This window comes from Adiantum capillus-veneris, chromosome 8, assembly GCF_014529385.1.
Source record: "Adiantum capillus-veneris isolate H3 chromosome 8, ASM1452938v2, whole genome shotgun sequence".
NCBI classification, from domain to species: Eukaryota; Viridiplantae; Streptophyta; class Polypodiopsida; order Polypodiales; family Pteridaceae; genus Adiantum; species Adiantum capillus-veneris.
Window position 1 is genome coordinate 154,027,563 of NC_140938.1, and position 26,604 is coordinate 154,054,166.

Here is a 26,604-nt window from a genome sequence, read left to right on the forward strand (position 1 = left end):
AGCAAGTATAAGGTGTCAACCTACACTCGAACGACTCCTAACTAATTCCTACAGAGGTCTCTACCAATTGTCTAAGTCACAGTCTTCAAGAGTGCATAAGAGGAAACTTGCTACAACGTTGTCTAGAGCCGAACATCCATCAAACAATCTCAAAGCACCACAGAACTTGAAGGAGACTCTACTATCATCAATAGGTTGCTCTCCCTAAGGTCTATGAACCAAAACCCCAACCCAATACACCCAGTGCAAAATCACGTAGGATGTCTGGCCGAAATTTGCAGGTCTTCGTTTTTGAAATCTAAAGTGCCTAATGTGTAGCTCTACTCAATGTGAACGCGTGGATATGCTGCAATGCAAAATCCGTCAGCGTATGCTCACCAAATTACCAGATGAAGCTCGTAGAAGGAGCTCGCAAAACTAGACCGTACGCGCACAATGTAGGTATCCGCGCGTAGCTCTTGTCGGGAGCAACATGCTGCACTTCTCCGCACTCGATTTCGACCACCGGTGCACACATAGCGTCAAGATGAAGCTCATAGTCTCTCTGGTACACAGTACGCTCACTCACAGACTTCAAAACTCTCTTTTTTTTAAAATGACAAAAGGTCCTTCATTAAGGTCAAAAAGTGGTATAAATACCTTACAATTCTCAAACCCTAAAGTTCCAAATCAACCATCTACTCAATCTAACTATCAAAACTGGGATACAATCCGGAAACTTCTGTAAGCCCCAATATTTACAAGGTGAAATGTCGAGTTTTCTCAAAAAATGAATAATTACAAAAAATGATAATCTGCCAAGAAGTCAGTTTCCGTAGGGTGTGTCCATCTTCTAACACTCCCCCCCTCCTTGCTCATGTTGTCCCCGACATGGCCGTTGAGCTGCTTCTTCATCGTATGGTTTCGCACATCTTGATCAGTGATTCATATCTTGCATGTAGATTCATCATTGTTGGGCCAAAAATATCATTGTTTATGGTGAAGAACCGGTGTACAACGCTTCTTTAAAGGCCTGGAGGTGATAGGATGGCAAAAACATTATCCTTTGATACAACGCATGTATCACCTCCTTGGAAGGCTGACCAGACAGATCATAGGCACATCTGTAAGTCTCTTCGAAGAAGAAGATATTGTCTGTCACCTTGCCTTTCTTGAATGTCTCAAATACTGCTAAAAGAGTTTTGGAGATTTTCTTCATCATGATGCATGTAAGGTCAGGTGAGCCAGTGAACAATTTGATGGCGCCCTTTAGGGTTTTCACCATGTATTGGACACTTATTCTCTCACATGCCTTCAAGCCCGACAGCTTAGGATAATTCAGCCAAGTGGGTTGGCTCCTTTGTAATATCTCATGGGCCTTCCACGTCCTGATCCTTGGTAGAGGACAAAAGTTTAGGTTGTCTCTGATGTTTTTGGGTGCCTCTACCAAATGGATTAGGTACTATGGGTACTTTGTCATCCACTCCTTCCTCCATTTTGGCTGAGATTCAACTATTAACCTGGCCCCTTCTGGCTGGGAGATATCTGCGTCGTAGAGTGGCACTGTCGGCTCTTCTCTAATCCTCTTATTGATGGTGGCGGCTTCATACTTTAGCAAAGGATATGGTAGAGAGGGCTGAAGCCATTCACGCCTGAGGTTGCTGGCATCAATCTTTTGGATGGTCATGGACTTGAAAACCCTCTGCTCCCATTCCAAGGCTTCCTTAGTCGTCTCTCTGATCTCCACCTCTATTGCTTTACGAAGCTTTTCTTCCTCTTCCTGTGCCAGATCTTGTGGCTCTTGAGAGGATCCTACTAGGATTTCCTCTTGCATAGGTGTGTCCCCAGGATCTGCCACATTTTCTAAATCTATGCCCTCAGTGGCCACTGGCCCTATGCCTTCTTGCTCTCCGGCTTGCTGTCCTCTTAGCTCCTCAATCTTCTTTAGGAGTTTTTGTTTTTTTGTTTCAGCTTCTTCTCCCATGTTCACGAGGAGGTCGTTCAACTCGGCATTTATCTTCTCCGCCTCCTCGAGCTTTCTTTTGATACTTTCTAATTCCTCTTGCATGGCTTTTTGTTCTTCTTCCATTCGTGTTTGCATAACAATTGACCCTTCTGCCATCATCAATTGTTGCTTTTTCTCTAGAGTCAGCCCTGTCTGAAGTTCTTTCATCTGTTCCTCATAAATTTGGCTTTCCGTAGTGATGTGAGTCGAGCTAGTAGCTCTGACTCTGGTAGGAGATGCCCGTAGCTTTTGGATGGTTTGATCTTTCACTTTAAGCTGGTCCTTGAGCTCAAGGACCTCATCTTGGCTGGCTTCTTGATCTAACTCCGCCTTTAAGTTTGGCGTTTCGCATTGCTTCAACTTCTTTGGACTCCTCAGCCAGCTGTAAAGTCAGGTTATCCCTTTCTCTCTCTGCATCTATTAATGATTTTCTAAGTTTCTTACACTCCTCTTCGACTCCTTGCATTCTTTGGGCTGCTGCGTGATTTTCTTTTTCCATTTCCTGGCATCTTTGCAATGCCTTTGCTAGACTGGCCTGTAGCTCCACTTCTCTCTCTTTCTGCCTTTGACTTTGTCTTTGTAAAGAGTCTACTTCTAGCTTTATCTTCACTTCATTGGCCTTGAGAGTTGCCATCTCACTTTCTGAGGCCATGGACTGCACTCTTAACCCGGTTAACTTTGCCATCACCACATCCCAATCGTTGGAGGGCGGGTGCAGGTCCACTGTATCTGTGGCCATCTCCTTTAGTTCTACTAACCTCATGCTTTGCATTTGCTCCTTAGGCCCTGTGCTTTCCAAGTCGACTGCGACTGTGGCGGGCTCTTCTTTTGTGTATCCTGCAGCTAGCAGGTCCACAAATGTGATGTATGCTTCATGTGGCTTTGGCTTCTCACTATTGGGTTTAACCTCTTCCCTCTCCTGGATTTGTTCTTTCTTGGACTCTTCTTGGCCTTCGTGTTTGTCTTCCTTCTCTTTATGTTCTTGTGGAGGGTTGCAAGGAAGTGGTGAGGGCGGTGGGCTGTAGGCTTTTTCTTTAAATCTTGGTCTGCCTTTGTCTTCCTTTCTCTCTCTTGGCTCTCCTACTCGTCTAGCAGTTTCTGTCGTACTTGCTCCACTTCCTCTTCTGTAAAAGGTACATGTGGAATATTTTTTGCTGTGGCATCAAGAATCTCAAAAGTTTCAATATAATCTTCGAATCTGTCCCTTTGCACCCTTCGGGATGATCCCGACATTGCTTCTAGAGACGGCTTCCAGAGTTCACTCAAATCGCCTTTAAGGGCCCTTTCTTCTCTGAAGCTCTTTATCAGCCCCTCTAGTCTTGCTGCTTTTTGTGACTTTGTCTTTTTTTCCGGCACTTGGACAAATTCTTTCTTTCCCTTCTTTTCTCTAATTGCTCTTCTTGAACAGGCTCTAGCCGTCTTTTCAATCTTGTGGCAACCCTTGGTGATTTTTGTTGCTCGTCTTCTTTGTCTTCTTTGAGCCTCAGCCAATCTTTTTGTGATGGAGGGTCAGACCATCTTCCTTTTGCGTGCAATGCCCCATAAATCACCTTAGTGATTAGTTCTCCTGGCACAATATTGTGGGATTCTTGTTACCCATATTCACTAGGTTGTCATGTATATATGTTGCATAATTGATTAGCTTTGGAGTGCTCTTCATCAGTGCCCAATTGAATGTCGTGGCAATTTCTCCTGGCAGCATTCTGTACTTTTGTGGCCGCTTCGTACACATATGGAAGTATTGGTTGTACAACTGACTCATGATTTCCACTTTTGGGTTGGCAATATCTTCAAAAGTGTAGTTACTTTTCTTCTCAGTGTACACCTTGACATCATCTCTTCTTTTAGTTACACTATCCCCCTTGTTGGAGAGGTCTAGTGCATCTGCTACAACTTGCTCGGTGATGACTATTTCTGTTTCTGGACTGCCTCGCAGATCTGTAACTTTGACCATGCCATTCTCTTGGATGGTCGTCACAAACTCCCAGACTCTCTTGATGTCAACCCCCGCCGGCACTGCTTCAAAATAGTTGTGAGATCAATCTTCTCCAAGTACCCGGCCATCTTGCTTCTTACGAACTCATTGAGTTCCCGCGGTAGCATTGGTAGCTCGGTCACATTCCCTTCAGTGTCTTTGAAGACTCCTTGGTAGAGCTTTAGGTCGTTGGACTCTAGCAGATCTTCTTGGATCCATGTGCTGGTGGGATTTAGTGTTCCTTCTAGTATGATGAAGGGCTCCACTTCTTCCAGGTAATCCTTAATGGTCATTCTTTTCCTCTTTGTCGATGACTTCATGGCTGCCATAGATCATGTTGCACTCAGTAGTCCGAAAGCGTTTTTTCCATCTTAGCTGAGAAACTGAGTTTTACCTATTCAAATGACTTGAAAATTGAAAATAAAGCTTAAAAGGAACTTGTGAAACTGTGCATGTGCTCACAGTGCAATTCTGGCCAAAAATTTCCCTCTAGACATCCTACGCGTAGGATGTCTTTTTCATCAGAATTGGGTGATACTTGAAATGCTGGTAGTCCTTGACCTATGGAACATGGCCATGTGCTTGGATATGGATTTGGGCATCAAAAAGTGGTTCTTTTGGGCTGATTCAGGCTGTAGGTCACAAATTGGGTAGAAAGTCCATAATAGGTAGCAAGTGATGTCCAAATGGGTTGAAATTTGATATATGGGCTCTTTGCACCATGGTATTGGCTTCCATGATGTCACTCTTTTCAAAGAAGGTCTAAATTATGTTGGAGACATCCTACGCGTAGGATGTCTATTTCATCAAAATGGCATGGGATTTGTTATGTGGGTAGTCCATGGACTATGGAACATGGCCATGCTCTTGGATTTGGATTTGGACAAGGATTGATTCTTGTAAGAGCCTGTGTAGTGTTTTTGGGCTCAAAAAGTGCATCTTGAAGGTGTTGGGGGTCAAAAATGATTAGAATGGCTTCAAAATTGGTATATGAGCTCTTGATGATGATGTGATTGGATCTGGAATGGACAAACATCCTCTGTAGGCCAAAAATGTCAAATAGATCCTATGCGTAGGATGTCTATTTCATCAATTTTTGCTTCTGACCACACAGATTGGTTGGTTATGTGCTTGTGGATGTGTTGTGCAAGTTTCATGTGATTTGGACAAGATTTGGTAGGTCTATAGCCCATTATTGCCTCTATGCCCTAACTTTACGTTTTTCATGCATATGAGGTCAATTTTGGTCCAAATGTGTGGAAACTTGGTGGCTAGCATGTACAGGTCATTCAAAAAACGTATGTGATGAAAAATGTTGGGATCTGTGTTCAGAAATTCCCTTGAGACATCCTACGCGCAGGATGTCTCCTGATGATTTTTTCATGGATTTTGTCACTAGTGCCTGTCCTTGGTCCCCTTGAGTCCCTTTTAAGCCTCATTTCAACAAAAAAGTCAAACGGATAGAAAGTAACTCCCTGTGTGGATTTCAGAGCCTCCAAGGTGTTTTTTGAATTTTGGAGTGCTTTTTGGCGATGAAATTTCTTGATGTTGGTCTCCATAGCTTCCTGATCCCTTGGGGATCCTTGCCGTATGGTTTTTGTCGACTTTGACTTCACCGGAGCTTCATTTGGCAATTTGTCGCTCTGGAAGCACCCGTGGTTGCGTTTACATATCTTTGCTGATTTGTGGTGGTCTACCACCATAGGACTTGGTTGTTGATGGTCTAGGAAAGCGGCTTGTGATGTTTGGTGGCAAACGGGCATGCGGTTTGGCCGCGAGAGCTATTTGACGCTTTGTGTGTCTGATTCCGTTTCTGAAGTTTAGTGATGCTTCGGGTCACGTTTTGGTCATGTGGACCACATAGACTTGTCGAGCATGTCGAGATGCTCCTACCCATGAATTTTGGTAGCATTTGGGCACCTTTTCGCCGATTTCCCATTTGGTGGCCTCTTGCGGGATTCTAGGAATTAGGGTTTTTCTCGATGGTTTTCTACTGCCTTTGGACATCCACGACTGGTCTCCTATGCTAGGGTAAGCTTCCGATGAAGTCTCATTGCTTTTGGGTTAGACGTTAGGTGGTCGCTTCTACTTGTAGGTCTCTACCGCCCGCTTTGCGTGTGAACCCTACGCTAGTTTTCGCGACAAAACGACAAGCATGAGCGAAAAGCTCAAGGTGGTGAGCCTACCTCTCATGTCTAAAGCCCGTCGGGTAGTCGTCTACATCGTAGAAGCTGCTGGAAGGTTCGTTCGCTCTAGGTGGCAGAACCTCTCTTCAAAAGGTCAATAGTGAAAATGAGCTAAAAATGAAGTGAAAAATTCTTATAATGGGGATCCCCGAACCACTTTTCATGAAATTTGACGTGTGCTCCCATCTTCTTGCGAGATGCGGTTTAGGCTCAAAAATTTCTTGATTTGGACTCCATTTGCTCTGTTTACCAGAAATTTGGTATTTTGGTCAAAACCTGGCCAAAACACGCTTTCCGCTCCAGTCTCATAATTGCACCCCCTCTATACCATAGGTTGTCCTATAGTCACTGATCATCCCCCTATTTTTTGTTTTTCATTACGACCATTTTTCACCTGCTTTTTGTATTTTTGAAGTTTTTCTGCCGAAAATTAGCAAAACTAAAAGAAAAATAGCAAATCAAACCCAAAAAATCCCCAAAAATCATAATAAATCACAATTATCACCGCCAAACATTATATACACTCACATGCAATTTTTATGGCCTGATTTCTCCGTTTTACCAATGTTTTGTTCGAAAACTGGCTATTTCTACTTATATACACACACCTAGGGGCTTGATTTGGGGTTTGGCCCCCTATACCTATAGATACATGCTTTATAAGGGCATATATACTTGGGTTAGTCCAAAAAAATTCGCAATCAAACAAAAATCCTTAAAATAGTTGAAAATCATGCCCTTTTTTTGCTCTTTCTGCTATTGGTTCTGCATTTGAGAATGCCTCCCCTCCCTCCTAGCCGGAGTCCTCCCGGACGACAAGGTATCGCCTCGGAGTATGTGCCGTGCATAGGTTGAAAAATTTGTGCTAATGCTTGGCTGATTAATGTGGCCCTAATTTATGCATACTCGGTCAATGCATGGAAAAATTAGTGTTGTGCAAGAGAAGGGAATAAGCAAGATGCTTATTGGAATTCGCCGTCGAGGTTTCCTGTTTTCTTTGCAAGTAACAGTTGTAACTCTATTGCTCTCTGTTTAATTGTCTTTGTTGCAAAAGGCAATCGCTTTGCCGCTACTGTTGAAATAGCCGTAGTTGTTTCTGTGGAGAGGATTGTCTTGATCGGAATTGCCGTGGACCGTATTTCTTTTGCTTTCCATTGGTAGCTTGTTTTTGCCGGTTTTTGTAGGTGTTTTGCTACTTCCTATGTTGTTACTGATTGGCATCCACATAAGTTGGTTATCCTTTTTCAAATGCAGCTGTCTGCCTTCCATTGTTGCTTGTACTGAAGGGAGTTCCTTTTGATTTTGTTTCGGTATCCAAATGCGAGTAACATTTGGGTTATCTTTGCACTGCGGTCGGTGACTTCGTATGTATGTAGTTAGCATGGTTGGCTTTTACAGGTTTGTTAGCCTTGGGTATCATGTTGTGCTTTGGTGGCATTCTGGCGTTTGGCTCTTTTTCCAGTGATTGCATTGCTGGCAGTTGATTATTCCGGTGTTGCTGAGCAAAGGCTATTACCCGTTGTTCTCGTGCATGCTGAATTTTGACTCCATTCGCATTCCAATCTATATGCACATTGTACTCTTTTCCCCAAGGTTGTCCTAACAACATTGTGTGTTGTGTGCTTGCATCCTTGACTACATAAAATTTGTGTGGGTAAATATATTGATGTACTTGTACATGCAATATAGTCCAGCCCAATGTTTTCAACGAGTGTGATGTACTACTTTCCAGCACTTGAGGAGTAGGATGAAGTTAACTTGTGGATTTGAGCTGTTGGTATAATCCGTAAGATATCAAATTTGCTTGAGCTCCAGAATCAAGCAATGCCGTCGATTCAACTTGATTGCTCCCCACTTTGATTGCAATTATTGGCTTCATTGTGTCTTCATCCAACTTCGTTAGTTGAATGGGATTGATTCGCAATGGTGCTTCACCTTGTTGTTGTTGTCGCAAAAGTCTTCGTTTTGCAATGCATTCTTTTGCTTCTGCTTGAGCTTCTTCTCGTACTCTCTGTTTTTCTTTCACTTGTTGTTTTCCTTGATGAATTTGTTGAAGCATATCCTATGTGAGTGGTAAATGATATTTCTTCAGTCTACATCCACTAATCCAGCTCAGCATTTCTTCACCTGCTAATGTAGCAAGCTTGACAGCTCCGCTTTGTGATAGATCACTAATCACAAAGGGTCCCATCCCTCGCTTTTTAAGTTTCTTGGCATGTTGCTTCAAAGTGTAAACAAGTACATAATTACTTGTTTTGAACTCTTTAGTGCGCACATGCTTGTGAAAAAGCTCTTTTTGTCTATTATTTTTAGCATAGATTGAAGCTATAGCTCTCAAGCAGTGTTCATCTAGCTTTTCAAGATCATCTATTCTTGAAGAGAGCTCATGTCCTCTCCATTCTAAGCGTTTTGCTACTTGTAGAGTTGGAATTAAAAACCCTATGGGTAGTATAGCATTTAGGCCAAACACCATGTTGTATAGTGTTGTTCCTATCGATGTTCTGTAAGCTACCATGTATGCCCATAGTGTTGAGTGTAGCTGTTGATCCCAATCTGCTCTTGACTCTGACACTATTTTAGTGAGAACAGTGCATAGTGTTTTATTTGTAGCCTCAGCTTGTCCATTTGCCTGTGGATGGTATGGAGAAGATTCTATGTATAACCATGAATTCCTCTAGCAGATATTCAATGACTTCATTAAGAAAATGTGTTCCACGATCATTGACAATTTCTATCGGTAAACCGTATCGTACAAAAACATTCTCATGCAAAAATTATGCAGTGGTCCGTGCATTTGCTTTTTGCATTGCCTTGGATTCTGCCCATTTTGTGAGATAGACCGTAGCCACAATGATATATTGGGTATGGGTGCAATATGCAGGTGGTGAGATAGGTCCCACAAAATCAATGCCCCATTTTGCAAATGCTTTTGCTCCCATCATTGGCCGTAGTGGCATCTCATCTCTCTTTATCGGTACCTTGGTGCGCTGACATGCGTCACAACGCTTTACAAACTCTTCAGCATCCATATGCAATGTAGGCCACCATATTCCTGCGGTTAAGACAATTTTTCCGTCTTATTGCCCAAAAAATGGCCTCCACTTATTCCGCTATGTGCATGTTCTAGAATCAGCAGGTATTCACTTCCACTTGCATAGATTCTAAGTTAATTGTCCTTTCCTCGCTTATAGAGTTGGTTCCGAATCAACTGAAAGTCGTGAGCTTGCAGCTCTATAGTCCTTTTCCGTGCTCTTGTGATGTTCTCAGGAAACGTCCTGGTGGTTAATAAATCAATGATATATTGACTCCATGCAGGTGCAATGTTTACCTGAAACAATGTCGTGTGATTCACCGGTCGTTTGGCACTACATATAGTACAATTGGTAACATAAGAATGTGTGTCCGCATACATAGTTGGCCAATAAACCCCTAACTGTTTCAGTCTCTGGTGTGTTTTCACTGTTGAACAATGAAATGCACAATCCTGGACATGTGCTTCTTCAAGGTAGCACTCGAATTCTTTCAGATTTATACATAATCGTAGGATTTGGTCCAATCCTAGATGATAGGGTCGTCCTGCTATCAACTGGAAGTTTTTTGTTTGTCGAATTGTTTGTTGTTTGGATCTGTATTCCGTATTATCAAACCTACTTCCAAAGGAAATAATGCTAACAATTTCCTGAGACCATTTGGGTATCATTTCAATATTGAAAAGATAAGCATTTGGTATGTCATCATCTACTCCTTCAGGAGCTTCCCCATTGTGTATCCTTGAAAGATGGTCCGCTCGTAGATGGGTTTTACCCTTTTTGACCACCACCGTGAAATCAAAATCTAGCAATATAATAAACCAGCGTACAATTCTCCCTGTATTGCATGGTTTATTTACCAGATACAAAAGAGCTTGATGATCTGTGAAGAACACAAATTTGTTTGCGAGAAAATAATGTCGAAATTTCTTTACAGCATAAATCATTCCTAATCCTTCTCGTTCAGTGGTTGCGTAGTTCTTTTCCGCACTGTTTAACTGTCGGCTTGCATAACAAATTGGAAAATCCATTGTTCCGTCTCCAGGTTGAGCCAGAATACTCCCGATTGCATATGCAGAAGCATCAATGTGAACATGAAATATCTTTTCCTAATCCGGTGCTTTAAGTAGAGGTTCTGATATAAGGTTTTCCTTCAGCTTTTGGAATGAAGTTTCACACTCTTCGGTCCAATCGAAATTGACTAGCAAACGATACAGAGGTTGTGCAATGACTGCATATATGTATATGAATCTTCGATAATATCTGCAGTGTCCCATGAAGGATTGCACTTGTTTAGCATTAGTAGGCTTGGGTAGGTCTACTATGACTTTGACTTTGTCTAGGTCAGTGGTTATGCCATTTCTTAAGATAATGTCTCCTAAGATGCGGCCTTGCTTAACCATAAAGATACAATTTTCCATATTAAGGCATATTTGATATGTCCTACATTTTTCAAATACCTTTTGTAAATGGTCAATATATTCCTCTCGTAAAAGAGAGTGTACACAAAGATCATCCATGTATATTTCTAAGAATATTCTTAGGTATTCTTTGAACACGTGCGTCATTAACCTTTGGAAGGTAGCTGAGGCATTAGTTAGTCCAAATGGCATAACTCGATACGCATGAATTTCCCATTCTGTGGCAAACGCTGTTTTGTGTTGATCCTCCCTTGCAATTGCCAGTTGGTTGTATCCTGAAAACCCGTCTAGAAAGGAATAAGCCTGTTTTCCGGCCACCCGCTCAAGTACATGTTCTGTGATTGGCAAGGGATAATTATCCCTTATGGTGGCTACATTTACCTTTTTGAGGTTTACACACACTCGCAGTTTTCCGTTCTTTTTGGGAACTACCACAATGGGTGACACCCAATCTGTATGTTCGATTTCATAGATGAATTCAGCTTCCATCAGCTTATCAATTTCCTCTTTGTTTTGTTTAGCAAATGTATCATTGTATGTATAAGGACATTGTTTGCTAAATTTTGTATCCGATTTCAAAGGAATTGTATGTTGGCATATCAATGGATCAACTCCTTTGCGGTCTTTATAAGACCATGCAAATACATCTTTATATTTCTTGAGAAGTTGTGTTAGCCGTTCTTCTTCTTTATGCTCTAATCGTTTGCTATATAGACCGACTGAGGCTTTTCACCTAGTTCCGTGAGGTCTATCCTTTTTGCATTTTCTGGCACATCATAAGATTCTTGGTTGGTTCTTTCCCTGACTGGTGGCGTCATGATGATTTTTCTTTCTTGGATGGTAAATTTACGATAGTGTGATGGTACATTCATGTTTCCCTTGTCTGACTCCCCTTTACCATCACTATCTTCTTCTGTAGTCCATATCTCACGTAAAGACTGTTTCAGTTCTTGGTATTTCTGTTTACGTTCCAGTTTGGTCCACTCTTGGTCTTTTGTTGTTTCTTTTTTTTATTTTTGAGATTGTGATTTTGTTTCTGTTTTAGCTTTTCATACCTGTTTTATTTCCTCTCGCGTTCTTTCCCTTCGATCTTTTGAGAATCTTCCTGATATTTGATCTTTTACGCAATCCTCTGCTTTTACAAGCATCAAATAGTGAGTTTTACCTTTTATCCTGGGCATCAGGTTCTCTCTCACTTTGTTTCTTGCTCGTTTACTCCTATAGCGTTCCTCGCGTCTAGGGTGCTGATTAGCACAATCATAAAACTTGATATTCTCGGTTTCTCTTCCACGCTCACTTGAGGTGTCTGAAAACTCATTATCTGCATCATCATTTACTTCCAGATGTTCAGAGGAATTATAAAACTCTTCTTGTTCTAGTGGTTCTGTCGTCTCATCTTCTCCTGGTATAATGCTTACCATGTAGTAGGGTAGCACATCATAGCCATCCTTGTCGCAAAATTTTGCTGTTGGACTATCTGTAATGGTACAGACATCCAATGTTGCTAGTATGTGTTCCCATTCTAGAGGTTCCAAGGTATCTTCAGGGAAAGGTTTCGGAATATACTCCTTGTCCTCAATTTCTCTTTATAAGATGCATTCCTCCCTTCTTAAGCTTCCACAATGTGAAGCTCCGTACATCCATATCTCTTTTTGTTGTCCTAACCATGCTGGGAGTTCTAATCCTGCTACTGTAGCTGAACCAAACTCTTCCACAGGTGTTTCGTTGACATCTTTGTAACTACCATCTTTCCGGTTTATTTTAGTTGTTGTCTCGCCATGTCTGAGGTATATGTAGTGGGTAACCCCAATCTTGGACCATATTCAATTGGCGCATGAATGGTCTTCCCAAGACGATCTCATAATTGTTCTTTCTGTCGAAATCGACTATTGCAAATGTATGCTCATACTCGATTCCACACGAAGTGACAATCAATTTTTCTAAGAGTCCTAGAGGCTTCTCCATGAACCCATCTGCCAATTGCAATTTCATTCTGGTAGCTCTTAAAGCTGGTTTTCCCCATTTTTTCCAGTTTTCCTTGGTGGCAATAGTAACTCCCGCTCCACTGTCAAGAATAGCTTTGGAAACTACTCCTTGAAATTCCACTGGTAGCATGGTGTTTCCATCTTCTCCCTCGCAATACTCTCCAACCTTGTTTAATGGTACTGGCCTAGTGTTTAGTTGAGGCCTATCCAACTCTCTGATCCCTTCGTGTAGTCTCAAGGTGGCTCTTTCACTCCAAATTTTTCTAGGCTACTGTAGTCCACATGTTTGGTCGTAACCTTAGGAGTTCGGCTTATGTGATTGTGCATGCCACCGGGGTGGACAATAACTCAATCAATACTTGTGAATCCATCACTTTGTTAGAAGAAAGTCTTTGAAATGGGATTGATCTCACTTCAGACTTGGCTTCATACTCTCCTAGGTAAGAGGGTAAAGTTTTCAGCGAGTCTGGTTGGATGTGTCCCAAACTAATTGATCCGTGGTCTCCCCCTTGTGAATGTATCTCAAAGTTCATTTGTGACCTTGCCTCAAATTCTTCAATAGGAGGTAGGATCACATTCTTCTCTTTTCTCGTGCTTTTCATGGGGTTACTCATCCTGTTGGCCTCACGAATTTGCTTCCACCGATCGTCTAGACCATTACAGTCCTTACCCATTTCTGTCAATGTTTTAGGCTAGAACCCGTCACTTACCTCATCTGTTGTATTTGGCGCTATGATAGGTTCTTCTCTGGACTCATAGGCATTTGTGAGTCTTTCCTTTGTTTCTACTAGTTCCTCTAAAGTTGGTTGGATAGGGGTTGGAGGGGTGGTGCTTCATGCCAAGTTGCAGGTTTACCCAGCGGGTCTTCCATTGAGGCGGTCCGGGGCGGGCAACAAGAAGAGTGGCCTCTAGACACCCTTCAAGGCTCCCGTGCTACTCAATGGGGCTGGGGCACAACACAACACAAACCAAAACAACAAACCCACCGCCAAATCCCAACTACACAAGGGGCACCACCTAGTTTAAGAGCGAACTAGGACGCAAAAGAGGAGAATCGTTAGAGCAACCCACAAACAAGCAAGGAATTTACACTAACCCTAACACCAATGGAATACTCTCACACACTAAAACACGAGAGAGAGAGAGATAGAGAAAGAGAGATGGGGATGATGAGTGGAGAAGTGTGTGTGAAAGAGGAAAATGATAAAGTGGAAGAGAGAGTGTGGCTGCATAGCATGGGAAAACTGGGGTCCACTAAAAAACTCATAGCTCACAGCTGGTAGCTCCAAAAATCATGAAAAAATTTGAGGTGATTATTCAGAGCATGGGCTACATTTTCTCTTTTGACCACCGCTCCAAATTCGGAGTGGAGATAGGTGCCACAATTCTCACCAAAAAGCCTGTTTTTTATGCGTGCAAAAGTCTTTTAGTGGCCCCCTCCTTTGTTGAATTTGTACAATGCATCCAAGAGTGAGCCCCTCCTTTGTCATATTATAATACAAAGCATTCAAGTTGCCCTTGACCCATGCATGGAGGAGGATTATTGGTGAAATAAGAAATATATACATGGTGGGACTAGTGTATGGACTATTCATGGACTTTAGCTCAATGAGCACATGGTGTTAGAATAATGAGTAAAAATAATAATAAAAATATGGAGGAGTTATGGATATGGAAAGATATTGGAATCATATGATATGGTCCCTCCTTGAATTATTTTGGGTGAAAGAGGAAAATGTATGCAAGTAAATAATATAATAAAAGTAACCAATGAGTAGAAATCAAGTTTTTGTTTTCACGAGGGTGAGGGTGAAAATGTGGGAGTGATTTGTATAAAGGAAAAATATGAGGTTAGAGTATGTACATATTGGCAAAAAAATAAAATTATGGTGTAAGAGGATGAAAGAAGGTGTACATAGGTTTAATAAAACACACATCTAAGTAGAAATATTTAAATAAAATACCAAAATAATTATAAAAAATCCCTATATTTAGGCCATATATACAATGAAATATTTACACACAAAGAGGCCATAATATACTTTTATTTTTTTATTTTTATTTTTATTTTTTTTGGCTCACCTAGCTCAGTGACTAGCTAGCTGAGGGTTTTTAAGAAGATATGGGAAAAGTCCCGTGACTCACGCACGCCTATATACAGTGAAATGGTAGAGATAGCCACAGTGTTTGGGTGATTTTGGTAGGGTGAGGTAACTCACTGTGGCAATTACAAAGAGCCGAAAAAACGGCTATCATTAGCCCTCCCCCCGGATGATGGTATATTCATGTACCATCATAGAGCATCTTTTCCAAAGAGAGTGCTTCAGAGTCCTTGACGAGATCTTCATTGTTTAGCCCCTCAGAATTTTGGCTGGAGTTACACTCATGCTTCATGTAACAATACTTACATAAGACAGCGGCCTTTGGACAGATCTTTGGTAGATCCTTTGGTAGAAGGAGACTCAAAATGGGCTTCAAGCGATACCCGTTTACTTTCCTGGAGTGCTCTTTACCATTCAAGTCCATAAGCTGATAGTAACTTGAATTGAAAGCCTTCTTGACTATGTATGGCCCTTGCCATCTTGTTTCAAACTTGGCATCAAAACGATTGTCAAGTCGATTGTCATACCTTAGCACAAGCTCTCCTTCCTTGATGCCTTTGTCCTTCAGTTTCTTGTCGTGCGTTTCTTTTGCTTTGTGGCTTTCCTCTTGTAGCACTCATATGCTGCTTCTCTTTTCCACTCAAGCTCCACTAACGTAAGAAGTCGATCCATCCATACCTCTTGATCATCTTGTGCTCCTTTGCCATGAAGTCGCATTGTTGGAATGTTGAGCTCGATAGGCTGCAAAGCCTCTTGACCATAGACCAAGTGAAATGGTGTGAACTCCGTGGCTTCCCTATATGTGGTTCGATATGCCCACAAGGCACCATCCAATAAGTCATCCCATAATTTTGTCTTGTTTTGCACCATCTTTCTAATGATTCCTGCAATGACACCATTAGCCTTTTCCACCAAACCATTTGACTGTGGGTAGTATGGTGTGCTATGACGATTTAGAATGTGAAGCTCTTCACAAACTTCTGTGAGCAAGCCCTTCCTAAACCCTGGACCATTATCAAAAACAATCTCCAAAGGTGTGCCAAATCTGCAACAAATGTGAGTGTACACAAACTTGCTAACTGTCCTCTCATTCACTCTTGCCACACTTTGAGCTTCCACCCACCTAGTCATATAGTCTACAGCCACTAGAATGTAGAGTTTACCATTTTTTGTCCTAGGCAGAGGACCCATAGCATCAATGCCCCACTTTTCAAAGGGTCCATTTGCAAGCACTATTTGCCTCGGGCCATGCACCAACCTTCTATTTCCATTTATTTGACAATTGTGACAGCTTTTACACCAATGTTGAACATCCACATGCAAGCTTGGCCACACATACCCCGCAAGCAAAATCTTCTTCACAGTTGATTCTTGGGAAAAATGACCACCACATGCCTCTTCATGCAAACCTTTTAGAATGGCTGGAATTTCCTCGATAGTTGGTACTCTTCTGCACACTTGATCCTTCCCTCTTTGATAGAGGGAGCCTTCTAGGAAGAGATATACGCTTGCCTTCTTCATGAGTCTCCTCTTCTGAGCTTTTGTGAAGTCTGGTGGAAACTCACACTCCAAAATGTAGCCAATGATGGGAGCCAATGACTCCAATCCCTGGTACCTCGGTTGCTTCACAGCAGCCGCCACCATGATGACCTGCACTTCTTTCTTTACACATGCAACGGCTTGTTGTGCAAGTAAATCAGCATCTTCATTCTGTTTCCTAGGAATATGATATAGTTGCACTTCTTCAAATTGATTAAACAATCTACAAATGGCATGAACTTTTGTCCGTAAGCTCTCATTCTTGCATGCCCAAATGCCTAAAATCTGTTTAACAATGAGAAGTGCATCTCCCTTTACCATGAGGCGTTGTATCCCTTGGCCAATGCACATCTTCAAACCATGAAGTAGAGTGTCATATTCTGCTTCATTGTTGCTAGCTGAACTTGGTAGATTGAACTTCTCTTTCATGACCACCTCTCCACTTGGGTTGAGCAACACTAGCCCTCCCCCTGCTTTTCCTGTGGCTCGACGAAAAGCTCCATCAAAGAACAAAGTAAAAGCATTAGGAATACTTTTTGGTGGTGGCAATGGTAGGGTCTTTACTTCAGGCACCTTAATCTCCTTTTCGTGCACCCTATAAGTGAGAATCCCTGCCAATTGTGCACGCACACTATCTTCTACCTTGAAAGAGTATTGAAACTCTTGCATCTCCATAATCCACTTTGAGATCCTAGTACTAAGATTCATTTGAGATTTTGACACCCAAGGGAACAAATTTTCTGCAGTGAGAATTACAAAAGGTTTTGGTAGCAGGTAGGATCTAAACTTTCTCACCGCAAACATGAGAGAAAGCATCATGAGTTCTGCTTCTGTGTAGTCTCTCTCCAAAGCATTCATGACCCTACTAGCAAAGTAGATGGGTCGCATCCTTGTACTGTGGGGATCTTGTTGTAGCAACACAGCACCAATTGTTTCTTTCCCAGCACTAGAGCTAACAAAGAATGTGTACTCCCAACAAGGAGGCATGAGTGTTGGTAGCTCTGACAAAATGACTTTAATTTTACAAAAGTACTCTTCAAGCTCATCAGACCATGCAAATTCTACTTGTTGTGTCAACTTTTGCAAAGGATGAAGCAACTCCGAGGCTAAGTGAATAAAGCGTGACATATACTTCACCTTCTGAATGAAAGAGATGACCTCCTTAAGACTCTTCGGTGATGGGAGCTCAATAAGAGCCTTTGCCTTTGAAGGATCCACCTCAATGCCTTTATAGGAAACCTTGTGACCGAGCAAGATCACTTCATCCTCACCTATGTGGCACTTGTCGGGGTTGAGTTGACCTCCCATGTCATAGAGCTTCTTTAAACCTTCTTCTACCCTTTGTAGATGCAATGATTTTGAGCTATAAATGCAGAAATCATCAATGAACACCCTAATTGACTTTCCAAAGAATGCTTGAAACACCATGTTCATGAAACGTTGGAATGTTGCAGGAGCATTTGTCAGACCAAATGCCATGACTCTAAAAGCATAACAACCCCAAGGAGTGATAAAGGTTGTTTTCAATTGATCTTCCAATGCGATACCTATTTGAAAGTAGCCTGAGTAGCCATCACACACAGTGTACTTCTCATGACCAGCTACCTCATTTAGTATCTCATCTTGAAATGGGAGGGGAAAGTGATCTCTTTTTGTTGCCTCATTGAGTGGACGGTAATCCACACACACCCTCCACTTTCCGTTTTTCTTAGGAGTGACAACAACAGGAGAGACCCACTCTGAATTCTCCACTGGATAAATGAAACCTGCTGCTAGAAGCTTTCTTACCTCCTTGAGTAGAGCCTGCTCTTTAATGACTCCTAGCCTTCGTAGCTTTTGAGCCTTAGGTGTGGCCTCTGGCTTCAACTCAATCTTGTGTTGAACAACATCTACTCCACGCACGTCGGTGTAGTCTTTCGCAAAAAGCCTAGGAAACTTCCTTAGCACACATTTGAACTCCTCTCTTTCATCCTTTGTAAGTGTTGTTGATAGCATACCTTCCAACATCCCTTCATCTTGATCACCTTCGTTCTCTTGAGGACCTACCTCCTCCAAGCCTTGACAAGAGGTCTCTTGGTTGCTTGGCTTAAACCTTACCCCCATGACTTTGATGGAAGACTCCTCTTCAGTAATGCTGCCGCTACTTTCTTCTTCTGAAGTGCTATCGGTCCAACCTTCTTCCGTCTCACTTTGAGATGATTCTTCATGGAGCTCCTCTTGGCGTTGCTCCTTCATGTCAAAGACAACCTTCTTGTGATTGTCATTCTTGCAAATTAGCTTTCCACTCTCCCAATCCTGCAAAGCTCGCATTTTCATTAGCCATGGTCTTCCTAGGATAAATGGGTAACCATTTCCCTTGGTAGACATGACATAGAAATCCACTGCCTTCTTAATGCCAAAGGCCTCCACAAAAACATTTTTACAAATGCCTACGCACCTAGCCTTGCTATTGTTTGCCATCTTGACCCTAATTTCAGGTGTCTCATGGATGTGCATGCCTAGTTTTTGCATGAGTCCCTCTGTCATGATGCAAATTTGTGCACCCCCATCCACTAGACCTTTCCTAACCAATCTCCCTTTTATGTAACAATCTAGCACAGGTGTAATGTCCTCATTCATTTCAGCTTGTGCAATTTTTACAACAGGCACACTCTCTTTTACCTTTCTCTTAGTGCTAACTGCCCTTGTTAAATCCCTCCTAACTTGTGGACATAATGCAAGAAATTGAGGCCATGAAATATCAGGACCCTTACCTCTCATGTCTTCCAACAAGTTGTACGGAGCCATACCATGTCCAAGAGGAAAGTCTTGGAGGTTGATACGACGTCGAGTCCTCTTAGCTTCCTTGGTCTCCTTTGACTTCTTTCCTCGTCCATGGTCACTTTGTGATGTAACTCCTTCTTTCTCCTTACCTTTCCCTCGGCCACGCTTAATGCCATTTGCTTCCATGTCAACCTCTCTTGAATTTGTCACCTCTACCACATGCACATTTGGGTCTGGCAAAGGTGGAACTCCTTCCACTCCTTGTGGAGGTGGTCTTGCTACATTTGGCCTTTGTATAAGCCGTGGTTGCTGACTAATTCCTTCACCTGCATTCATCACTGGGTAATTCAAGTTAGGTCTCCCTGGCTCCCTACGGGGCCAAGGACAATTATACATCCCATGTCTAGACTCACCGCAATTCCAACATTGCAAGACTCTCCTAGGTCGTGGGTCTCGCTCTTCAGACTTCTTTGCTTGTCCCTTTGGACCTACAGCTTGTGCAAGGTGAATTGACAAGCTGCTTAAAGATTCATTTAATTTCTCAATCACTTCCGCCGTTACCTCAGGAAGCTCCTTAGATGTTGATGCTTGTGACTTACCTTTCGGTCTAAGACCTTCTATTGGAACCTTCCCCCTTAAGCACTTGAGTTTCCTATACTTCTCAGCAGCCCTAGTTTCAGCTGCATCAAAAGTAGCAGGTGCACCCGCCTCAACTTTTACCTTAAGGTCAGGAAAGAGTCCGGCTATGAACCTCTCCTTCTTTAAAAATTCTGCACCATCACCAGGGTTAGTAACATTTCGTATCCATAGAGCCCAAAGACGTAGAAACTCTTGCTTGTACAAGTAGTAGTCATCTAAGTCTTTTTGCTTATGAGAAACAATGTCTTGCCATAGTTTTTGAGTGTTTTGGGGATCAAAGAAGTATCTCTTAAAACGATTCAAAACTTCTGTGTAATTCCCCTTAACTTCCTCAGGCAAAGAGTCAAACCAAGTACTAGCATCTTTCCTAAGGACCACCTCAAACATTTCTACACGTTCTTGATCGGTTACTATCCTCTTGATACGGCAAGACATCTTGAAATTTGCTAAAAATAATTCTGCATCCTCTCCAGGCTCTCCAAAGAAAAGAGGATATCCAGACATTTGGCGTTGGCTCTCCATTATTATGAAAGATTACAACACGAGTTACAATAAGGGATACAATAGAGATCTAGAACCACTCGCCTGCAAATGAAGAAGTGAGAAAATACCACTCTAGGTTTTCTTCTTCAGCTATCCAAGCTTCAATAAGGTCTCGATTTGTTTGATCAAAACAAAAGGGTAGACTATTGATGAGCTCTAAGAAGGGTTGAAATTCTTCAAAGCTAAGGCGATAAACAAAAATCTCTAGAACTTCACTTTCTGGATCCAAAAGAGCAACCACGTCCCAAGTGATAAATTGCACTTGCTCTACAATTCCCAATGCACAAGCGGTTTGTATAAAAACTAGATCTTCATGCTCGTCGAAGGCCGTGAGAAAGTAGCAATTGACTAGGAGCTCCTTTCCTTCGAGTTCCACACAGTCGGAGTGAGGCAACCTTCTCACAATTTCATAAAGAACATCCTCATCAAGTCCAATCAAGTTTGCAAGATTTAAAGACTCCACTTGTGCTACAAAATTCCTGGACAAAAACTCCTTAGGGTTATGGTTAAATCATTCAAAAGCATAAAGAGATTTACAATGTCTCTATGAACAAAGTGTCATAGAAAGTAGAGAAGGATGAGAATTTATACAAATTTGCAATCTTCTCTATGCTCTCTTTATCAAGACAAGCGCTGAATAGCTCCCTATCTCCTTTGTTGAAAGCGAAAGGAAGACTATTAATAAGACGCAAATGAGGGAAAAATTCACCAAATGTGAGTCTATGAAGCATGAACTCTGGCCGCAAGTTTCCTGAAGAGTCTTCCTCAATGGTGAAATGCACTCGCCAAACGCCAAATTTCACTCTATTTACCAATCTTAGGGCACACACTAGTTGGATGAATGCGCGGTCTTCCTTAGTGCCCAACAACAAGAGGAAAATGGAATCCACGCGTAGGACCTTCCGTCTTAACTTCACCACCCTCTTGTTATGAGGGAGACGCCTTACTACTTGCTCCTGCAACTCAATTGCTAATAGAGCTAGATCTCTAAGGATTGAACTTTCACTGCACACACATTCCCAGTTAGAACAAATGATCGTTTTTTTGTTTCTTGTAACAACTTGGACAAAGAAAAAACAAACATACACACTACTTTGCCGGGCTGCACTTCATTTTAAAATAAAATGAACACATGTACATCAAAAGAAGTGTGGTAGTTGATGAGAGGTAGAATGACAGGGTTTGGTGATGCAAGAATTTCTCCTGCTCTTTGGGCACCAAACATGAACACCATTCGTTGTTGAAAATGGATCTTTCTACTAATTGCAACGTTTATTCTAATGTGTGGAGTAAAATGAAAGGGAAAAACCTCTATTCCTGGGCCATTATCCATGGCCTATGCATGTCCTAATGCTTAAAACAAAACAAAAATATAGACGTCCAAACTAAGGTCGTACCTAATGAGAGGCAAAATAAAAGGATTTACTGAAGCGTTTATCTCGGCCAACCTAAGAGGACCTAAAATTCTACGAATGACACGTTGAAACTGCAACTTAGTACTAACAATTATGTGTACCTTTTGCCTTGCAATGGGAATGAAGGGATCATACAAATCTTCGTGATTCATGCAAACTACTTGACTATGCTAAAGGTTGATTCTACACAAAAATACACAAGCCGTCCTCCGTGGGGGCACCAATTTGAGGAGGTCCGGGGCGGGCAACAAGAAGAGTGGCCTCTAGACACCCTTCATGGCTCCCGTGCTGCTCAATGGGGCTGGGGCACAACACAACACAAACCAAAACAACAAACCCACCGCCAAATCCCAACTACACAAGGGGCACCACCTAGTTTAAGAGCGAACTAGGACGCAAAAGAGGAGAATCGTTAGAGCAACCCACAAACAAGCAAGGAATTTACACTAACCCTAACACCAATGGAATACTCTCACACACTAAAACACGAGAGAGAGAGAGATAGAGAGAGAGAGATGGGGATGATGAGTGGAGAAGTGTGTGTGAAAGAGGAAAATGATAAAGTGGAAGAGAGAGTGTGGCTGCATAGCATGGGAAAACTGGGGTCCACTAAAAAACTCATAGCTCACAGCTGGTAGCTCCAAAAGTCATGAAAAAATTTGAGGTGATTATTCAGAGCATGGGCTACATTTTCTCTTTTGACCACCGCTCCAAATTCGGAGTGGAGATAGGTGCCAAAATTCTCACCAAAAAGCCTGTTTTTTATGCGTGCAAAAGTCTTTTAGTGGCCCCCTCCTTTGTTGAATTTGTACAATGCATCCAAGAGTGAGCCCCTCCTTTGTCATATTATAATACAAAGCATTCAAGTTGCCCTTGACCCATGCATGGAGGAGGATTATTGGTGAAATAAGAAATATATACATGGTGGGACTAGTGTATGGACTATTCATGGACTTTAGCTCAATGAGCACATGGTGTTAGAATAATGAGTAAAAATAATAATAAAAATATGGAGGAGTTATGGATATGGAAAGATATTGGAATCATATGATATGGTCCCTCCTTGAATTATTTTGGGTGAAAGAGGAAAATGTATGCAAGTAAATAATATAATAAAAGTAACCAATGAGTAGAAATCAAGTTTTTGTTTTCACGAGGGTGAGGGTGAAAATGTGGGAGTGATTTGTATAAAGGAAAAATATGAGGTTAGAGTATGTACATATTGGCAAAAAAATAAAATTATGGTGTAAGAGGATGAAAGAAGGTGTACATAGGTTTAATAAAACACACACCTAAGTAGAAATATTTAAATAAAATACCAAAATAATTATAAAAAATCCCTATATTTAGGCCATATATACAATGAAATATTTACACACAAAGAGGCCATAATATACTTTTATTTTTTTATTTTTATTTTTATTTTTTTTGGCTCACCTAGCTCAGTGACTAGCTAGCTGAGGGTTTTTAAGAAGATATGGGAAAAGTCCCGTGACTCACGCACGCCTATGTACAGTGAAATGGTAGAGATAGCCACAGTGTTTGGGTGATTTTGGTAGGGTGAGGTAACTCACTGTGGCAATTACAAAGAGCCGAAAAAACGGCTATCACCATCAATGATTGAGCTGTTTCAATCATCTTTTTACACATTTCTAACCTTTGTTTTTCTATTTCAGCATATGGATAAGTCATCCACCTTTGCTCCTGGGTTTGGTTCTTTTTGAGTCTGGCTTCATAAGCTTTTAGAAGCGCATCCAACTGCTCATTTACCTTGTCTGCCAGTACAGATCCTCTTGATCCTGCACTTTTGGGCTCTTCTATTTCCTTGGGTGCTATGGTTGTCGTGGTGTGTGAGCTTAAGCTAGCTAGATCCTCTAATCGCTCTAATCTATCCTTTGTATGTTTCAACTCCTCAGATAGAGCTGTTTGCTCTTGTTCTTTCGAGGCTTTCATACGCGCCTTTCTAGCTTTCCGAGTGCTTCTTTGATTTTTTGTTTCTGAACTTTGGGCATCGGTTTTTGTCTCTTCCATTACGAGTTCGTTCGTCATTCTTTGATCTTGGGCTCGTGTCACCGCCTGAATAGGTATGATTGTTTCATTTTCTGACCCTCCACTGGAAGGTATTGTTTCTAGCATGTTCAAGGTGGTTTTTTCTCCTTTGCTTGGGTTTTTAGGGCAATCGGGAATCAGATGAGTAACTCCACACTCGATCCAATATGTGTTGACTCTAATGATTTCATCATGAGGACAGTCTCTTAGCCAATGGTCTCCACCACACTTGTAGCGGGTACCTTGGGTTGTTGAGGTGCTCCTTGAGCTCCCCTTTGTTGGTATGCATGTCTCTGTACACCCATGCCTCCGTTGGCTATGAACAAAAATGTTCGTTCATCTAAGCTATATCTTCCTTCTCATGTTGTCTGTGCAGCTGTTGGTGGTCCTGTACTTCCTATCATTCACCATGGTTCTGGTGTCGAGGGTTCTTCCGGTGGATAATAGACAGAGTTTGCCGCATATCCATTGGGATCTTCATAATATGCATGCATAGGCACCAAAGCCTTATCCTCTGATTCGGTTACGGTTGGTGTGTATCTTATACCGACTGGTCGTAATCCTGGTAGGGGTGGTTGTTGCCCCAACACTGGTTGTGGTCTTCCTACACCTACAGGTCCTGGTAGGTTGCCTGCTTGATACCTAGGCATCGATGGAACTTGAGGAGAAGCTACCTTAGCTTGGGGAGCGTAAGGTCTCTCTCTCACATATCCTTTGTTATAATAACATTCCTTTGTCCCATGGTTTGTCCATTTTTGTTCAATAGCACACCACTTGGGCTGTTTAGCCTGTGGTTTGGCGTAGAAGTTAATCTTTTTTAGCACTTCATCTACAAGTAGCTCTTGGTTTACAACTACTTCTCCGTTTGGTGATGACTTAGAAGACATGCTTCCACTTTGTTGTGAAGATGAATCGTCGTCAAGGTCCTTGAACTCCCCCTCTTTGTAGACCGCACAATTTTCCACAAGGTAAAGAGCCTCTTTGGTCAATTCATTCAACGTCATGCTCCTCTTCATATGTAAGTCTTTCTGGAGATCCGTATTCCTTAGTCCTTGGATGAATATAAGCATAAATCTGGACTGAGTTGACAGTTCTTCCACAGGACAAAACTTAACATATCTTTTTATTGTTAGGGCTGATTTTCGTACAGATTCCCCATCTTTCTGTTTGAATTTATGGATTTGTGAGACTGTATTATGAGCTATCCCCCTTTGTGAGAATTCCTCGATAAATTCGTCAAACACTTCCTCCATAGACTCAAAGTCTCTACGCTCTACAGAGTCAAACCAAGTAGCAGCATCATCCTCTAGGGTTATTCCAAACCCTGCAAATTGGGTAGGGAACTAACACCTCTTCAGCTCTACTTACACGCACAAAGGCTGCTACATGATCTCTTAGATCTTTGTTTCCTGTGTATTTCTTGTTTACCCATTTTTGCACTTGAGAAGGTCTAATTCTACGATGGTCTACAAATCTCATCATTGGATCTCCACGTTCTAATCGATATACCTCCTCAGGTCTTTTGTAGTAGGCTGGTTTCTCTCCCAGTGGTGCTCCTATGCCATAATTTCTAGCAGTTCTCGCCAGAGATGGTTCATCTCTTCGAACTCGTTCTATGGGTGTCCCTCAAGGCTCTGTTGACCCTTGAGTCTTTGGCTTACTCTCTCCTTGATACCTTGAATAGAGTGGTGGTTCTTGCAAATCCCTTAGCCCTAGTGCGGCTTGATAACTATCTCGGTTTTGTTCTTGCTCCATTGTTATCGACTGTCGAAGCCATGCCTGTAATGATGATTGGTTTGCTGGTTGGTTTTTGTTGTTGAATGTCTGTGGTCGGGTGGAATGTGAGGTAGCGTCATACTCTTCAGAAAAGGGATTTGTCGACTTGCTTGGGGTGTAGGTGGCTCTTGGCACTTCCTCAGGGGCATATGCTGATGCTCCTGGACCTGTTTCCTTTTCTACCTCCTCTGGTAGAATTCGTTGGTATTCTTGCCCGTATCTATCAACCAAACCTATACCCTTCCCCATAGCAGTTCCATAAGAGAATAAGTAAAGAACCTTGTCTTTGCTTAATTCGTTCAAGTATGGCTCTTTGCTACGAAAGTAAGCAACTATCCCCTCACTCTCATTCTTGTAGATTCCCACGTTCTCATTATAAGTTGGAACCCTGGTTGTTTTCTTATCATACATAAAAATAGCTCCGGGCCGATCAATGTTTGGTGGCGGTTCTTGAGCTTCTGAAACCATTCTCCCTTTCACCACATTATCTCCATATCTGTTGTAATCTTTAGGGTTATTGACTATCAGATAGTGGTTCCCCTTTTCGTCTCGGAATCTATCTCCATCATCATAGACTCGAATTATCTCCAATCTCTGAGCCGGCCTCTCTTCGATACAAATGCACTTGCATCCTCAATAGTCAGAATAGACTAGGGCTCCCCTCGAGTTTGTTCCCTCTAAGAAGATCACAGTGAGCTTGGAATCATTCAAAGGATTTAGGGAGGTGCTTCCTCCTGACATTGGTCTGTCATATGTGAAACCTCTTGGCTATTGACTACCCATCATGAAGAAAGATTTGTCTGACGAAGTGTCAATATCACTACCTTCATCAATAATCGGTGCTAGTGGATCTAGCCTTGCCTGAGTTACACTCTCCTCAGTGGACACTAAGCTACCTTGGTCACCTGCCACCTTCTAGTCTCTAAAATGTATCTTCCTAATCTTAAATTCATCAAACTTATCAATGCAATTTATCACAAATCCAACCACTCACCTGGCAAAGGATCAGTGTCCGCATAACTTCTTACTTTGCTGCTGAATATACTTGTACACAAGCGTTTAATTTCGGCAATCGAATCAAAGAATTTATCTGCTAGAGGTTATCTTAGTAATGATTGGTATAACTGAGAGTTAATCTCAACCACTACTGTATTTTATACACTGTTGATGTTCTGGATTAGGTCTGCTAATCTGGAAT